Below are 14956 nucleotides of genomic sequence, written 5' to 3'. Positions count from 1 at the left end.
TGAGAATTAAACATGTGAGCTTAACGCAAAAGAACCAAAGCTGTGGCACCACCCATCCCAGGGCAGGAGAGACCTGGGGATGCCTGAGAACCCTGCAGGGAGAGCAGGGCCAAGCAGCAGCCCAGCACCTCCAGGAGCACTGGCGCCCACCCAGCAGCTCCCAGCACTGGAAAGCTCTCGAGTTCCCCCTCCCAGCTGACAGGGCACATCTTGCTTTGCAAGCAATCAGCTCCAAGGGGATCCCACACAAACCCTGCAGGGGGGATGCTCCCGCACGCCACCCGAGGTGTCCCAGCAGTGGCCCACAGCCCCTCACCGATTCTCCCTGTCGCGGCAGTCAATGCCCCAAATCTTGATCCACGAGTGCCAGAACCTCAGCCAGGACAGGTGGCCGTGGGCAGCAGCATGGTGCAGCCTCTTCAGATCTTTCTCCTCAATCTCAGGGCCGCTGGTGCTGGCAGCAGCAGCACGGGGCCACACAGGATTGTAACTGGGCAGCACAGTACTGTAGCGACGATGACTCTTCCTCCTGAAGAGCCCCATCCCGGGAGCCCTGCGGGGTGCGGGGCACAGCTCTGCGGGAGCAGCAGGAGGCAGCCGGCAGAGCCGGAGGGGTGGAGGTTAATGACAGGGGAAGGGCAAAGGCAGGGACAGGGGAGGGAAGAGACAGACGAGGACGAGGTGGATGCAAGGGGAAAGGCAGGGACGAGGCAGGAGATAGGAGCAAACCAACAGCAAGGACCAGGAGCAGCCGGAGAGACACAGCCCAGCGCAGCTCAGCACAGGAGCCACAACGGCAGAGTCGCCCCTAACGGCAGTCGCCAGGGGCAACGGTGGGCGGGGCCGAACCACCTGCCGGGGGGAGGGGGGGGGGGGGGGGGGGGGGGGGGGGGCAGGAAGGGGCTGAACCAATTCACAGGGCGGGGGGAGGGGGCTGAAAGGAAAGGAAAAGGCTCCTTTAATCCTTAAACCTTGCATTGGTTTAAGCCTCAGCATTCATTCATTGCCACTACAGGTGACAATGGTCCCTTAAGTATCTGAGAGAAGCTGAGAAGCTCTCCCCCACCTCTATGAGTCATACAAAGTGGAAAATTCTCCCCCTGAGGAGAGGCTTTTTTATAACCAATTAAAAGGAGGAGCTAGAGAGGGTAAAAAATCATGCTTTTTTTGTGGCTGGTGCCCAGCTGGCTGTACTGAGGATTCTCAGGGCTATGCAGTTGCGCTCTTTTTATTGGTGTGTGGTGGCTTTTGGTATCAAACCCTGTGCTGAGAGCTGCAAGCTCTTTGTCACCAGCTTATCCCATCTTTTCACAACCACTTCTTGTCTCTCACCACATGTTTAAATGGCAAACTAGCTTGTTCTGACTGCACAGAGCTCACTGCAAAAGTTCCACTGCCATTGCACAAGTACAGGTTGTTTCCTTAGACAAGTCTAACCCATAACTAGAGGGAAATGGACATCTAGAATTCTCCTGGCTTACCAGGAATTCTGTTCTCCTTGGCAGGACAACTCTGGGGAAAATGTTAACACAAATGTTAACCCCCACCATGCTACATGTGCCACACCCAGCTACACAGAAAATCATCTTACAGTTCCCTGATGAAGTCCCCCAAAATTCAGCCCCCAAATGGGGGCCTTATAAGAGACCCCAAAGCACTGAGTTCCCAACTGAGAGACCCCCAAACCAGGCTCCCCCACCCAGGCTCCCCCAAACCAGAGACCCCCAGAACACTCCCCCACATCAGGAACTCCTAAAAAGGGGATCCTGAAATAAACCCCCAGAAGAGAGACCCCTAAACCAGGTGTTACGGTTTAACACTGGCCCAGCAATTAAACCGAGTGACAGATGTTCTCTATTAATCTCTCTCCTCCCTGATAAGGAAAGGAGAGAGAATAAGGGAGAGAGACTTGTGGGTGGGAAACTAAACTACACAACTTTAATGAAGCAGTAATGATCAATAGAAAAATATAGAGGAAAATTGATACCACGTTCCTTCCCCCCTCTTCCCCCAATAACTCTCACGTCACCACCGAGGCTGCAGGCCGGCCCTGGGAAAGTCCAGGCTGGACTCCTGGAGTCGGCAGCAGTCGGGAACTGGAGGCAGGAACACACAGATATGGGCTGGCACAGATCAGGACCACAGGCAGAGGAACGCATGGGATCCTTCCAGGATGCCGGGTGAAGGAAGGGAAGCAGGAAAGGCAGGAAGGGCAGGCAGCCGGAAGCTGGAAGCATGGCTTGGCCCTCGTGATCCCTCAAATTTACCCTGAATATGAGGTGTATGGGATGGAATCCTCTGTTTGGTCAATTCTGGCATCTGTCTTGTCCATTCCTCCCCAAAGGAGGGCTGCAGGTGGGACCTCTTTATGCCTTCTGGAGGGTAAAATGTTTTCCTCAGAGCTGAGCAGTGTCCTTGGCTCTGCATACCAGCCTCTAGCAGTAACATCAAGTGTTATCAGTCCTAGAAGCACACACTGTCTGAGAAACTTGCTGTTAATTTCAACAAGTGCAACTACTTACAAGAGACAGAAAATCACCTTTATCCTGGCCCAAACCAGGACACCAGGGATCACCAACTCCACCAGCCACCTCCTCCTCCTCATCATCATCATGCTCCTCTTCCTGTTCCTTCTCCTCCTCCTGTTCCTCCTGTTCCTGATGATGGAGTCATCACTGATGCCACCTGCTGAGTCTTTTCTTCCCTTTTTTTTTTTTTTCCGCTTGGGCACTGAATTCCTCCTCCTCCTCTTCCCTGCAGCTCCAGTGGAGATCAGTGCCCAGCTGGAAGGATCTACTCCAGCCCCTCTTCCCCTCTTTTGGAGCATCCCCAGAGCCAGGAAATCCACTCCTGGTTTCTCCCTGCTTGGTGTGCAGCCCACAGGGACGTGGTTCTTTGTGGAGCATCCCCACAGCCACCTCCTGCCAAGACAACAGTGGAAAAGTCCTGCTCATCCCTCCAGCAAGGACCAGAAGAGTGAGCAACCCCCAGGACCTGGGTGAGACCTGGCTCAGGGCCTCCCAAAAATGCTCTCCTGGAGATGGGCTGCAAAGGCAGAGAGATGGGATGGATCCCAACATGTCCCTCCGAGGACACCCAGCTGCCACAAACCATCCTAGGATTCTCCAGCTCCAACCATTCCATCATTCCATGACTCACCACCATGGGTTGGATGCCTACAGAGATGGTGACCATGGTGACCCATGGCTGCTGCCGGTGCTACAGACCACCAGAGACTCTGATGGCTGCCACGGACCTGGAGGGTTCTAGAACACGGGCACTGGGCCTGTGCGGCAAAGAGGTCATGATGTGGCACCCAGGTCACACCTGAGACCTGGATATGGCACAATGTTGAATCAGGGGAATGAGATGTAACCTTTCCTTGTATAACCACAAGGCTTAGGGGAACAGGAAACAAGACATGCACAGTTCCTGTACCCTAAAAAAGGCTCCAATGTACATCCTATTGTGATAATCTAAGCTGGTTTTACTGCTGACTGCAGAGCGTTGCACAGGAGAGAAGGAGCTCATGTGTGGAATCGAAGGGCAACAAGAGGGGAAACTGAGGCAGACACTGACTTCATCCAACGACCACAAGATGGGGGTTAAAAAGACCCTCAGAGAAAAAGCGGGCACGTGCCTTTGAAGGCCTGCCTCTCCCAAGAACTAATAAACATAATCCAGCCTGTTCCTAGAATAGTCGTGAATATGTATTAGGATAGTCACAGATATGCATTAGAATAAATATGAATATGTATTAAAGTATGGAATATAAGCCGAAAGATTAAACTTTTAATTTTAATTTAATTTAATGTGGAGACTCCCCACGCACCCAGCGCTGTTTGCTTTGCCTTTATTTGCTGAAATAAAACTAAGTCTCATTTGCTACTACCAGAGACTCAGCCATTTATCACAATGGGCTGATTTTGCTGTGAGGTTTTTTTCAGAATCTACATGCTCTACACACTCAAAGCACAGAACTTTGATAGATTTTCTTAGTTACACCAAATCCATAGGTGTTTTTAACGAAGAAACAAGAAAATAATAGTCATGCTGTGGCCAGGTAACTTAATTTATTCCTAGATTTCCTAATAGTGAAAGGACGGTTACTTTCTTTTGTGCTTCACTGGGCTCTCTTCAGGAAAATTATTTTCTCAAACCTCCCTGGCCAAGCAATCAAATGAGTACTGATAACAAAGGCAACCCTTCATAATTGCAGCCAGCAAACCAAGAAAAAGCTTTTCCCTTTTCCTTTCCAAAAAAGAGGTGTTTGTTTTTTTAAACAAAGCACAGGCTAGAGCCAACACAACAAAAAGGAACGCCTGTAATGGTGTTTGTTCCAAAGTCACCAAAACCAAACACCCACATGGAGATTTCTGCCATTTAAGAGCTGACACACCAGGGCTGCTCTGCGGGTCGGGCTCTTCTCCCGAGTAGCTGCCAGTAAGACAACAGGGGATGAACTTAAGCTCTGCCAGGGGAGGTTTAGGTTGGATATTAGGAAAAAATTCTTTACAGGGAGGGTGATCAGACATTGGAATGGGCTGTCCAGGGAGGTGGTAGATTCTCCATCCCTGGAGGTTTTAAAACAAAGCTGGATGTGGCACTCAGTGCCATGGTCTAGTAACCACAGTGGCAGTGGATCAAGGGTTGGACTTGATGAGCTCAGAGATCCTTTCCAAACCAGATGAATCTGTGACTCTGTGAAATACACTCTTGCAAGAGTGCACAACTCTTTTTAGAGAGAGGTTGCTATTTTGCAGCAGAGAAGAACATCAAGAGATCTATCAGAAGGATTTAACAAGCCACAAACAGCAACAGTCTTGTAAAATGAAGATCACAATCTGAAATTTCCATGCAGTTCAACTACCTTCCACCCAGTAAACCAATGACATTGATGACCCTTGATTTCAACACTAGATTATCCACAGGCAAGTGACTTCTCTTTTCTGGTGCACACTACTGATTCTGTACTACATTTCAGAACTTCACACCTGTGTCAAAACACCCTGGTGTTCCCACAGCTTCAGTGGCCAAACAGTTAAACTTCTTCTGCCTGAGTGCTCCCACCAGAATTATTTAATACACTCAGCAATGCAAACTCTCTAGAAGACAGCAGTGAAAGAGTAAGGTGTGAGGAAGTCTCTCTAAATTCACTTAAGAAACACGTCACTAACAGCAATGGTCTCAGGCTTAGGGAAGGCTGACAGGAGACAAGATTCTTAACTTAGCTCCCTGCCACCAGTGTCCAACCAGCCTCCAGAGTTCAGTATCTGCCACCATCTTACCCTAGAGATCAGTCACTATCCACCCACGTTAACTACACCCGGCCTGCATCTCTCCTAAGGAAGGAACTCTGTTCTTGCTAACTAAGCCAGGCTAATGCATGTGTAGCAGGAAGAACCTGCACCACTCAGCAACAGCCCAGCTCCAGTCCTAGCAGCACAGAGACTACAGCCCCACCTCCTGAGCACCCAACCCATCCATTCTACTCCAACTGCTGCTCCCAGAGCCCGCTGGGCACTGAGCACAGAGCTTTGAAGGCACTGAAGCTCCATGCCCTGAATCCAGGTGTTCTTCCAGATACAAGGACATCAAGTTCTTTATACACCCACATGAGGCTTTGTTATCTGAAAAACTGCAGGAAAATACCTTACAAAAATTTCCTGCATCCTCCACAAATACTACACGTCACTTTTCCTACGCTCTGTATCTGTACTTCATGAATTCTATAAAGTTTGCAAACAAAGCAAACAACGTATGGCTGCAGTGTGATACAATCACAAAACATCAGCTTTAGCTCTTTTTAGTAATTTAAGCTGACTGATCATTCAACACTAAATGAAACTACAGTCCTCAAGGAGCTTTCAGAAAGACCCATTTTCCTTCCTATTTAATCCCCTGTCCTTGATTCTGAACTCTTACATTTGTTTAAAAGCTCAGTCTCTTCAAACGCCAACATTTTTGAGATTGGCAACCATGATTTATGACATGCACACCAAACGTCAATTAAGAACTTACATTTAGCAAAAGAGACAATCTGTGAGAAACAAAACATTCTAAAAAAAAGGAGAGCTGGAGAGCAAGTGGAACTGGCTAGGCACAGCTTAAGTTAAGCCAGTTGTGTCTGCAAGGAAAAAAAGGAGCACTGCTCTTGGCCCATATTGCTGTCTTTCCTAAACGGGCAGGAACTGCTTCAGCTCCATCTTATGCAACTTCTTCAGTCCAGTGACATCTGCAAGCAAACCTCTGATCAAAGCCAGGCCAAGAGCACTATTTCAAAACTGGATTGTAATGACTACACCTGAATCATCTGGACCTTGAATGGAATCAAAAGCTAAATACACCACGTGTAAATATCTATTTATGAAAGAGAGTTACTCCAATCGGGTATTTTATTGAAAAATTACAATTAAAACTAGAATTTATTTTGGACGTCTATTAACTAAAAATCAAGGAAGACACTTCTCTTCCCCATCAACAAAGAGCACTGGAATTTCCTCCGCTGGTTAACAATTTCTGACCAAATTCACCCTACAAAACTTTACAAATCATTATCAATAGATAGCAGGGAGGAAGAACTTCTTCTCAATTTGGGTAACAAAGGCAAGACAAGGGAAAGAGATCAAATATCTGTAGGAATAGAAATGCCAGTCCTGGTAGTATAGAAATATACAGACATGGAAAGGAACAGAAACACCAACACACAGTGCTGCCATGCAGTCACTTTCCATCTTTACATTTACTCAAGTCTGAGCCACAACCAGAGAAAATTTACAATCATTTAGGTGCCCACATCCAGTGCTCCAAAAATCTTCTGGAATATTTCACTATTATCCTGAAGCCCAAAAAGGCCTAATAAAACTGTTTAGAGACAGAGTTTTAAGCCTTTAAACAGCAAAGGTATTTATTTGTGGATCCGGGGAACTCCCAGCTCTTGCTGGACAAAGAGTTCCGAGGGTTAAGGGAAAGGGTTGGGGTGTTTATACAGGAAAAGGGGAGGTTACAACATCGTTACATTCTCAATTCGGGTTAGGGTTAGGGTTCTTGCTGACTTCATTATATTGTTACAAGGCGATATCAGACCCTATCCATAACTTTCTTCTTATCTGTTTGTGGTGACATCTTTTATGTCCTTCTTGTGCAGATGTTCACATTCTTTGGTGCCCAGCTGGCGCCTCAATGGCCTTGGCAGTGTCTTGTTTTAAGAACAAGACCTACACTTTTAATTATCTTTGAGACAGAAGTTAATCCCGTTCTGGCCTTGTGTTTGGTTACATTGTTCTAGTGGAAAATGCCACCTCTCAGCTGCTTTGTTCACTTCCTTCTCAGTTTAACCCTGAATTTTACTGGTTATGAATACAATTCCATTTTCTGCATAAAGTAAATTCACACAAACAGCTTGGCCTGATCTCCTCTCCTTACAGGAGTTAATCCTGTCAGGATCTTTCTCTTTTTCAATCCAACCAGAATATCCAACACAGCAAGAGCAAAACCTAGAAACTCAGCAATACCAACCTCCCACTCTAATGTCAACACAGGACCTCTTGCCAGTACCAAATTAAAAGAAAAGTAGAACAGCCCAAAACAATCCAACTTCCATTTAAATCAAAGATCAGTGGCTCTACACTTTTAGAGAAATTCTCAGACACATTCAGCATGCGGTATTTCTAACCCATTAATTTTCAGGCTTTTAAGAAGAAGTGCAGTTTCATGGCCAGTGCTGTTTCAGTAGCAATTGAACTTGTCAATAGCAATTTCAGCTTCCTCTCTGACAGAGAAACTGAAGCAGGCTTTGTCTCTGGCAACACTGAAATGATGGCACTGCTGAAAGCAAAGGCAGAGCTCTGGCTTTGCATCCCCCCTTGCCTTTGGTGCCACCTCAGAAAGGCCACGCTGCAGGAAGCAGCTGGTTTATCACAGCTTAGTGTTGATGTCACATCCAGACAGGGCTTTAGACACCTGAGGGAAAAGGGCCTGCACAAGTGATCTAAAGAAAAAACTACCAAAAATGGTGGGGAAACAGCATTTAAGTACGTGACAAAAAAAAAAAGAAAAATCGAATTAATGAACTATTTTCATATTTGCAGCCTTTAAACGCCTTCAGTAATTCCTTCCCTTCCTTCATCTGTAAGAAATGATGCTACTTCAGTTTGTTCAGGTCTCCATTCCAAGCTGTCTACATCTAAACAATTTACATTTTTTTATATGACCCCAAACTTGGATTCTAGCACATACTTCAGTTCACTATTCCATTTTGGCTGCTTTATTGCTTGTTTTTCTTACCTTCTAGTTCCTGTCACTTTCCTAATTCCATCAGTCCCCATGGCCATGAGATGCTTCCTTCCCCTCTCCTCGTCCACAAAGGAATCTCTTCATCATCACCTTCCTTTTGTAGATCAACACTTCATAATCCAGTCCCAGCTCCATACAGGGGCTAGAAAAATGTCAAGCACTGTTTTCCAGAGGTTCCTCTTGGTGACCTTGAAACAAGGGGTGCTCTCTGTCCACAGCCCATGTTGGATGCCTCTGTATTCACGGGAGCCCTACAAAGATACACAAACAAGTATGAGCAAAGTAGAATGCATTCTCTCAGCATCCTCATGATGCTGGACATGCTCATTACTTTAAAAATTACGACTGAAACAATTTTCAGAAAGATTTTTATGGCGTAGACTGTTATATTGTGAGATTGCAAGAGTTGTGGAGAGTAATCATGGTGATCAGTGTTAACTTCATTTGAGTAAGAACTGTTCTGAACAGAACAGTACCAACTCTCTCCTGGGTCTAGCCTATCATTTCAAAGTACTGCTGGGTAACTGGCAGTCTCCCTTCTGAAAGTTCAGCCTGGAGTTTAACTCACCTACCCCAGCAGTGTCGTCTCCTTTGGGTCTGGTGTAAGAAGTGGGAGTTGGACCCCTCCATCCCTGGGTCCTCTCCTCTTCTGGGTAAACACACACTCGTCTTTTTCAAAAAGTACACTCTCCAGGACAGTGAGCAGGGACAGGTCTAGAAGAAGAGAACATTGTTTAAAACCACAAATATATTAGGCAGACCCATGGAGAAATGACACAAGCAATGGCTTACATTCCCTCCCCTGCTGAAACCACTCATGTCTACCTGGCAATACTGACAGCAGTCACAAGCTTGTAAAAGCTGCCTTCAAACTGAGCTAAGAAATTGAATTTCATTTTCTTCACAGATTTGGGGAAATCTGTGCACTACTCTGCCTTACTGACAGCACTCCCTTTCTTTAATACATCTCGTGCAGTTTCTGATGCTGTCACAGTGTTGTCCCCAAAGTGGGTCCATTACCTGGTGTGCCACAAGCACAGACAGAGTCCAGATCTTTGACTTAACACCCAGTTCTGCACAGAAAGGGGAGCAGGGTGCTATTCCACAAAGCAAGCTGCATTTCCTGAATCACAAGTGAGACTTTTAGACCTAAAATGGTGAGAAAGAACTGGCCACCTCTAGGATGTTGTGGAGTCCACAGCCATGCTGCACACTCCTCAGGGTGAGCTGGGGGGGCACCCATCACACCCACATGGGGGATTGTGGGAAAAAATCCGCAGAGGCTTAAAGGACGACACGCAGTCACCAATATGGTTAAAGTGAAGTAATTTATTAACAGTGGACACTCGCTTTATATAGAGCCTTTGTTTATATAACGATATCTTGCAGGTGGCTATATCTTGGACACAAACTCTGTTCTCACAGAACTTCTGCTGGCTTCCTCATTATCGTGTTACTTCTTCTTTTCTACTGCCAGTTCCCTTATCTTTTTCCCATAGCTCATCTTTCAGTAACCTTGCAACTGGGTCTCAAGGCCCTTAGCTTACTCTAGCTAAAACTAAAGAGTCAGGATTGCTCACATGTCTGTTTTCTTCCAGACAGTTTCCCAACAGGGGATGAGCTGGGCTTCAGCAGGATTGGTCGGTGTCCCCCCTTGCAGCCTCCACCCTGTGATGAGTTGGGCTCTCTGGAAATATTTTGGGAGTCCACACTCCAGGGTAATTCAGATCACCTGGAATGATTTGGGGGTCACCCATCATGTCCCCTGGACCCCAGGATGGTTTGTGGGTTGCCAATTGCAGCCCAACACCACCAGGATATTTTTGATGTCCCCAGTCAGAGTCCCCAACCCCCAGGATCAGTTGGGGTTTCCAGGGCTGGAGTTGAGTCTCCTCCACTGCAGCCCGCCAAACCCTAAACTCTGGCACAGCACAACCTTGCAACCCCATAGCCCCAGCACCTGAAACCCTAGCATCCCATTGCCCCAGCGTATTGGAGCCCAAAGATACCAAAAAATGGAATACAGACTCCCTGGAGACCTCTGCCAGGGCCTTCAGGTGGCCCCTAATCTCAGTGATCACAGCTTTGGAGTGGGAGCTGAACAGAGCCACCAGCACACCACCAGCATCCATCTTCCCATCATCTGTCACAGCCTGAAAAAGTGCCTGGCTTCAACTGCTCAGGGATGAAAGGCTGAGGCACTCAAGAGATACTGCTCCCATTCAGTCCCAGAGTGCCCCAGGAGAGCCCTGACACCCCCAAATCAGCCCTGGGACATGAACACCACAGCCCAGATGTCCCCAGGGCTCAGGAGGGCTGTGGGGAGCAGGCAGGACATTTGGGGTGTCCCCAGTGCTGGCAGACAGCAGAGATGGAGACCCCAGGGGGAAGCCCAGGGTGATGGGGCCTGGCCCAGCTGCTCATCACTGATCTTCTGGGGCTCTGACCAGCTCCCTGCCCCCAGCTCTTCATCCCTCCCTCTCTGTCGTTTGCCCATCACAAGTTTCGGCTTTCACTGGCTGTCTCCCTCTCAACACTTCCCAATTCCTCCCTGCCTCTTCTCAGAGCCATTGCTGTTTCTCTCTCTCTCTTTCTCCACATCTGTCTCTCCCTCTCCTCTTCTGGCCTTATTGTCCCTCTCTCTCCTGCAGCCTCCCCCCTTTCCTGCCTCTCCCTCCCCTCTCCTTTCCTCTCCCCTCGCCCTTTCCCCTCTCTCCTGCTCCCTCTCCCACCCCTCTGTCACTCCCCTCTCCTGGGGCTTTTTCTGTCTCTCAGGCCCCTGGCCTGCCCCTGGCCCGCTCTCTGTCCACCCCCACTCTCTCCTCCTTCCCGCCCTTCTCCTCTCCCTCCCTCCCTCCCTCTTTGCCCCCTTCCCCACCATCTCTTTCCCGCTCCTCACCACTCTTTTTCCTGCCTTCTCTCCCTGCCCAGATCCCCTTCCTCCTGCTCCCCCTCCCACCTGGGCCGGGCCCAGGGCAGCCCCGGGGTCGGGCGGGCTCAGGCAGCAGGAAAGGAGGAGTGCCCCGTGGCATGCTGGGAGCTGTAGTCCCGGGGCATGCTGGGAGCTGTAGTCCCGGGGCATGCAGGGGGCTGCCCGGCGGCCATCTTGGTTCCCGGCCCATGCTGGCAGCTGCCATTTCCCCAGACTCCCCATCCCGCACCGGGAAAAAACTCCAGGAGGGCGGCGTGGATAAGCCAGCAGCTCTTAAAAGCCCTCAAACTGAAGGAGGAAGCATGCAGAGGGGGGAAGCAAGGGCAAATACCCTGGGGGGAGTAGAGAGGTGGTTGGAGCAGCTGGGGAGCAGAGCAGGAGAGCCACATCCATTCCAGTATGAATTGAATCTAAAGCAGGGCATGGGACAACCAGAGAGCTCCCACTGGGGGAGAAGAAGAGGTTTGTGACCTCACCCTGTGAGGGGCTGGGTCACGAATAGGACGAAGCGTCAGCGTGCGTGTGAGAAGGCACCTCAGAAGATGGGACAGAAGAAAAGCAAGCCTTCTGATCCCATGGGTGGGGAACCGCAAGTTAGGCTTCCCCAGATACCCCTGGACAGTCCTTTGGGGTTAATGGTTAAATATTGGAATAATTACCCTTCTAGGCAGGGTAAAATCCAAAATAAAATGATACATTATTGTGTGGAAGTATGGGGAGGTAAACAAATTAGAGAAGATCATTTATATTGGCCCGTTTTTGGGTCATTTGGAGATTGGATTTGCCAGGCATTAAATACATATGTGAAATCAAAAGAACCATTCAGCCTGGAAGAAAGTGAATATGCTAGTTTATGGATTGGGTCAGAAACAAGAATTAATTTGTACCCTTTAAAGAATGGAGAAAGAAAGAAAAGAAAAATCCTAAATCAGAAGAAACTCCTCTTGCACCTCCACCATATATTCCGCCACCTCCACTTCCAGAACCCCAGCCCCCAGTATCACCAGTTCAGGTAGCCCCCCGTGCTCCCCCTGATGAGGACTCAGACTCAGATTCCTCAGCGGTGGATCAGAGACGGGTTACAAGAAGCCAAACAAGGGCGAGACAAAGTAAAGATGTGGGTGGTTTATATCCACTACAAGAAATTGCAATGGGAGGACCGCAGGCTGGTATGGGATATGTGGTTGTTCCTTTGAACTCAGGAGATGCAAGAGAATTTAAAAAGGAAATGGGAAATTTATTGGAGGATCCTTTAGGAGTGGCAGAACGTGTAGATCAATTCTTAGGACCTAATGTGTTTACCTGGGATGAGTTGCAGTCAATTTTAGGAATATTGTTTACTGTAGAGGAACGGGGAATGATCAGGAGGGCAGGAATGAGAATTCAGGATGAGCAACATCAGCATGGTCCTGCAGCCGATATTAAGTGGCCCCTTCAAAAACCAGACTGGAATAACCAGGATCCAGTACATAGGGGACATATGCAGGACTTGAGAACTATAATTATTCAAGGTATTAGGGAATCAGTCCCACGAGGGCAAAATATTAATAAAGCATTTAAGGAACACCAAAAGAAAGATGAAACTCCTACTGAGTGGTTAGAAAGGTTAAGAAAGAACTTACAGCTTGTACTCAGGGCTGGACCCAAGTACTCCAGTAGGAGAGGCTCTGTTAAAGCTCAGTTTGTGGCTAAATCTTGGATGGATAGTAGGAAAAAGCTGGAGAAATTGTTGACTGGATGAATTGTTGAGGGAGACTCAGAAAGTGTATGTGCGAAGAGATGAGGAGACAGAGAAGCAAACAGTGGAAATGATGGTTGCTGCTGTCCGAGAAAGTCAGAGACCGGCAGGTCAAAGACTAATGGGTCAGGAACTGGCTGAGCATACAGGACAGTATCAGAGGCCTGGTAGAGTTCCAGGGCCACCTGAAAGGACTAAGAATGTAGTAGTTTGCTATTATTGCAAAAAGAAGGGTCATATGAAGAGGGATTGTAGACAAAGGAAGATGGATGAGAGAATGTTTAAGGAAGATTAGGGGTGTCAGGGGCTTTACTTGCTGGGGACCAGAGAAATAAAGGAGCCCTTGATATAAAATAAGAGTAGGTCTCCAGCAACAGGAGGTAGAATTTTTAGTGGGCTCGGGGGCAGAAATGTCAATGGTCCGGATTCTACCTCCTGGGTGCAGAATATCCCATGCTGCCCCAGCCCATCCAGGTAAGCAAGTCTGACTAATGCTGGAGATGCCAGCAGGTTTACATTTGGGGACATTACTCTTACTGGGAAGTGTGCACAAATGTTACATTTTGGTAAATGTCCTTGCAGGACCTAAAGTCTGCATTGACTCTGGGGATGGTAACAGTTCCTTGCGTTGTGCACATCTGCAAGTAATTGTTCTGAAACTGCCATCTTAAAGAGAGCTGAATAATACCAAGTATTAGAAAGCTTGAAACCAGATTTTTAGAAGGGTTACGCATGTAAACACATGTAAATGTCCATTCTTGGAGACTTTTAATAATGGACTGCAAGTCTGAGCACCCGGATAAAACATCAAAGAATGGATGGCTCACTCCAACTTAATTTACTCTGAAAATCTTTGAATGTTTTGCACAGTAGTGCTCTGGTTTAGATCAAAACCATATATGAAATGATTAAGCAACAACTACATGATTACCAAAAAGCATTGGTCTGGCAGCTAATGCACAAAATATCATAGAATTGACATAGTTCCTGCAGAGTGTATCTGGGTGAAATACTCCCTGAGGTGGGAATGTGAGGACTGTTTGTGTAGTTAGAGGTATAGGATAGAGCCAGCACCTGGGGGCTATCAGAAGGACAGGCTGACTATATTTATTGTTCAAGATGGGAACCAAGTCTTTGTGAAGGTCTTGTAAAAGAAAGCTCAGTCAAGATTCCCTTCTGTCTTAGGAAGGAAAAGTCTTTCCCAGGTAGTCAGTGGATGGCAGGGAAGGTGCTTCTTTCAGTTCTTTCCCGTTTTTTTTTTTTTTTTTTTTTTAATCTCTTTTAGGAAGGATCCCCTGAAGAGAAGAGAGGCAGTGGGCAAGAGGTGGCAGCTGCAGTTCCTGAAGGTAGGTCTTTTTCTTGTTCATTGGATCTGGTTTTTTTTTGCTGGTTTGTTTGTATTGTTGTTGTTTGGTTAGGCATTTTTGTTTGGTTGCAGGGTTTTTGTTTGTATTTTTTGTGGGGTTTTTTTTGTTTGTTTTTTTCCTGGTATGGCTTAGAAAAAGAAGTTGTTTTTGAAATGTATTCATCCGTGCTGTCCTATGTTGACTTTTCTGCCTAAAGTTTGATTCTGTTATGACCTGTAGAGCTTGGGGATAGAAAGAAACAGAAGTTATAGTTTCATTTAGTGTTTCGAGGTAAGGGATTAGAGTTTAGGTTTGAGGGTTAGGGTTTAGGATAAGGTTTTACGATTCAGCCCATAGGGTTTAGGGTTAGGGGTTAGAGGTGAGGGGTTAGGTATTAGGCTTAAGGGGCTAGGGGAAAGCCTTAGGGTTATGGTTAGGGGTTTAGGGTTGAGGGATAAGGGATAAGGGTTTAGAGATTAGGCTTTAGTATAAGGGTTAACGTGAGGGTCATGGTTAGAGCTAGGTAAAAGTTATGTGTAAAGGTAAGGGTAAAGGTTGGGGTTAGGGGTAAGGGTTAGGATAAGGGTTAGGACTAGGGAATATGGTTTGGTTTTAGGGTTAGGGTTTAAAGTTCAGGATTAGGCG

At 47.3% G+C, this 14956-nt stretch overlaps 1 protein-coding gene across 1 annotated transcript in view; it reads right to left on the bottom strand.

Moving 5' to 3' along the window:
* LOC139790750 (ankyrin repeat domain-containing protein 26-like) overlaps window positions 1-14956 on the bottom strand; it is a 678272-nt gene that overhangs the window by 335196 nt on the left and 328120 nt on the right. The window lies entirely within an intron of this gene.

Source organism: Heliangelus exortis, unplaced genomic scaffold (genome assembly GCF_036169615.1).
Source record: "Heliangelus exortis unplaced genomic scaffold, bHelExo1.hap1 Scaffold_135, whole genome shotgun sequence".
Classification (NCBI taxonomy): domain Eukaryota; kingdom Metazoa; phylum Chordata; class Aves; order Apodiformes; family Trochilidae; genus Heliangelus; species Heliangelus exortis.
Note: the sequence above shows the minus strand (reverse complement) of the source record. Positions and strands in the feature narration are given on the sequence as shown.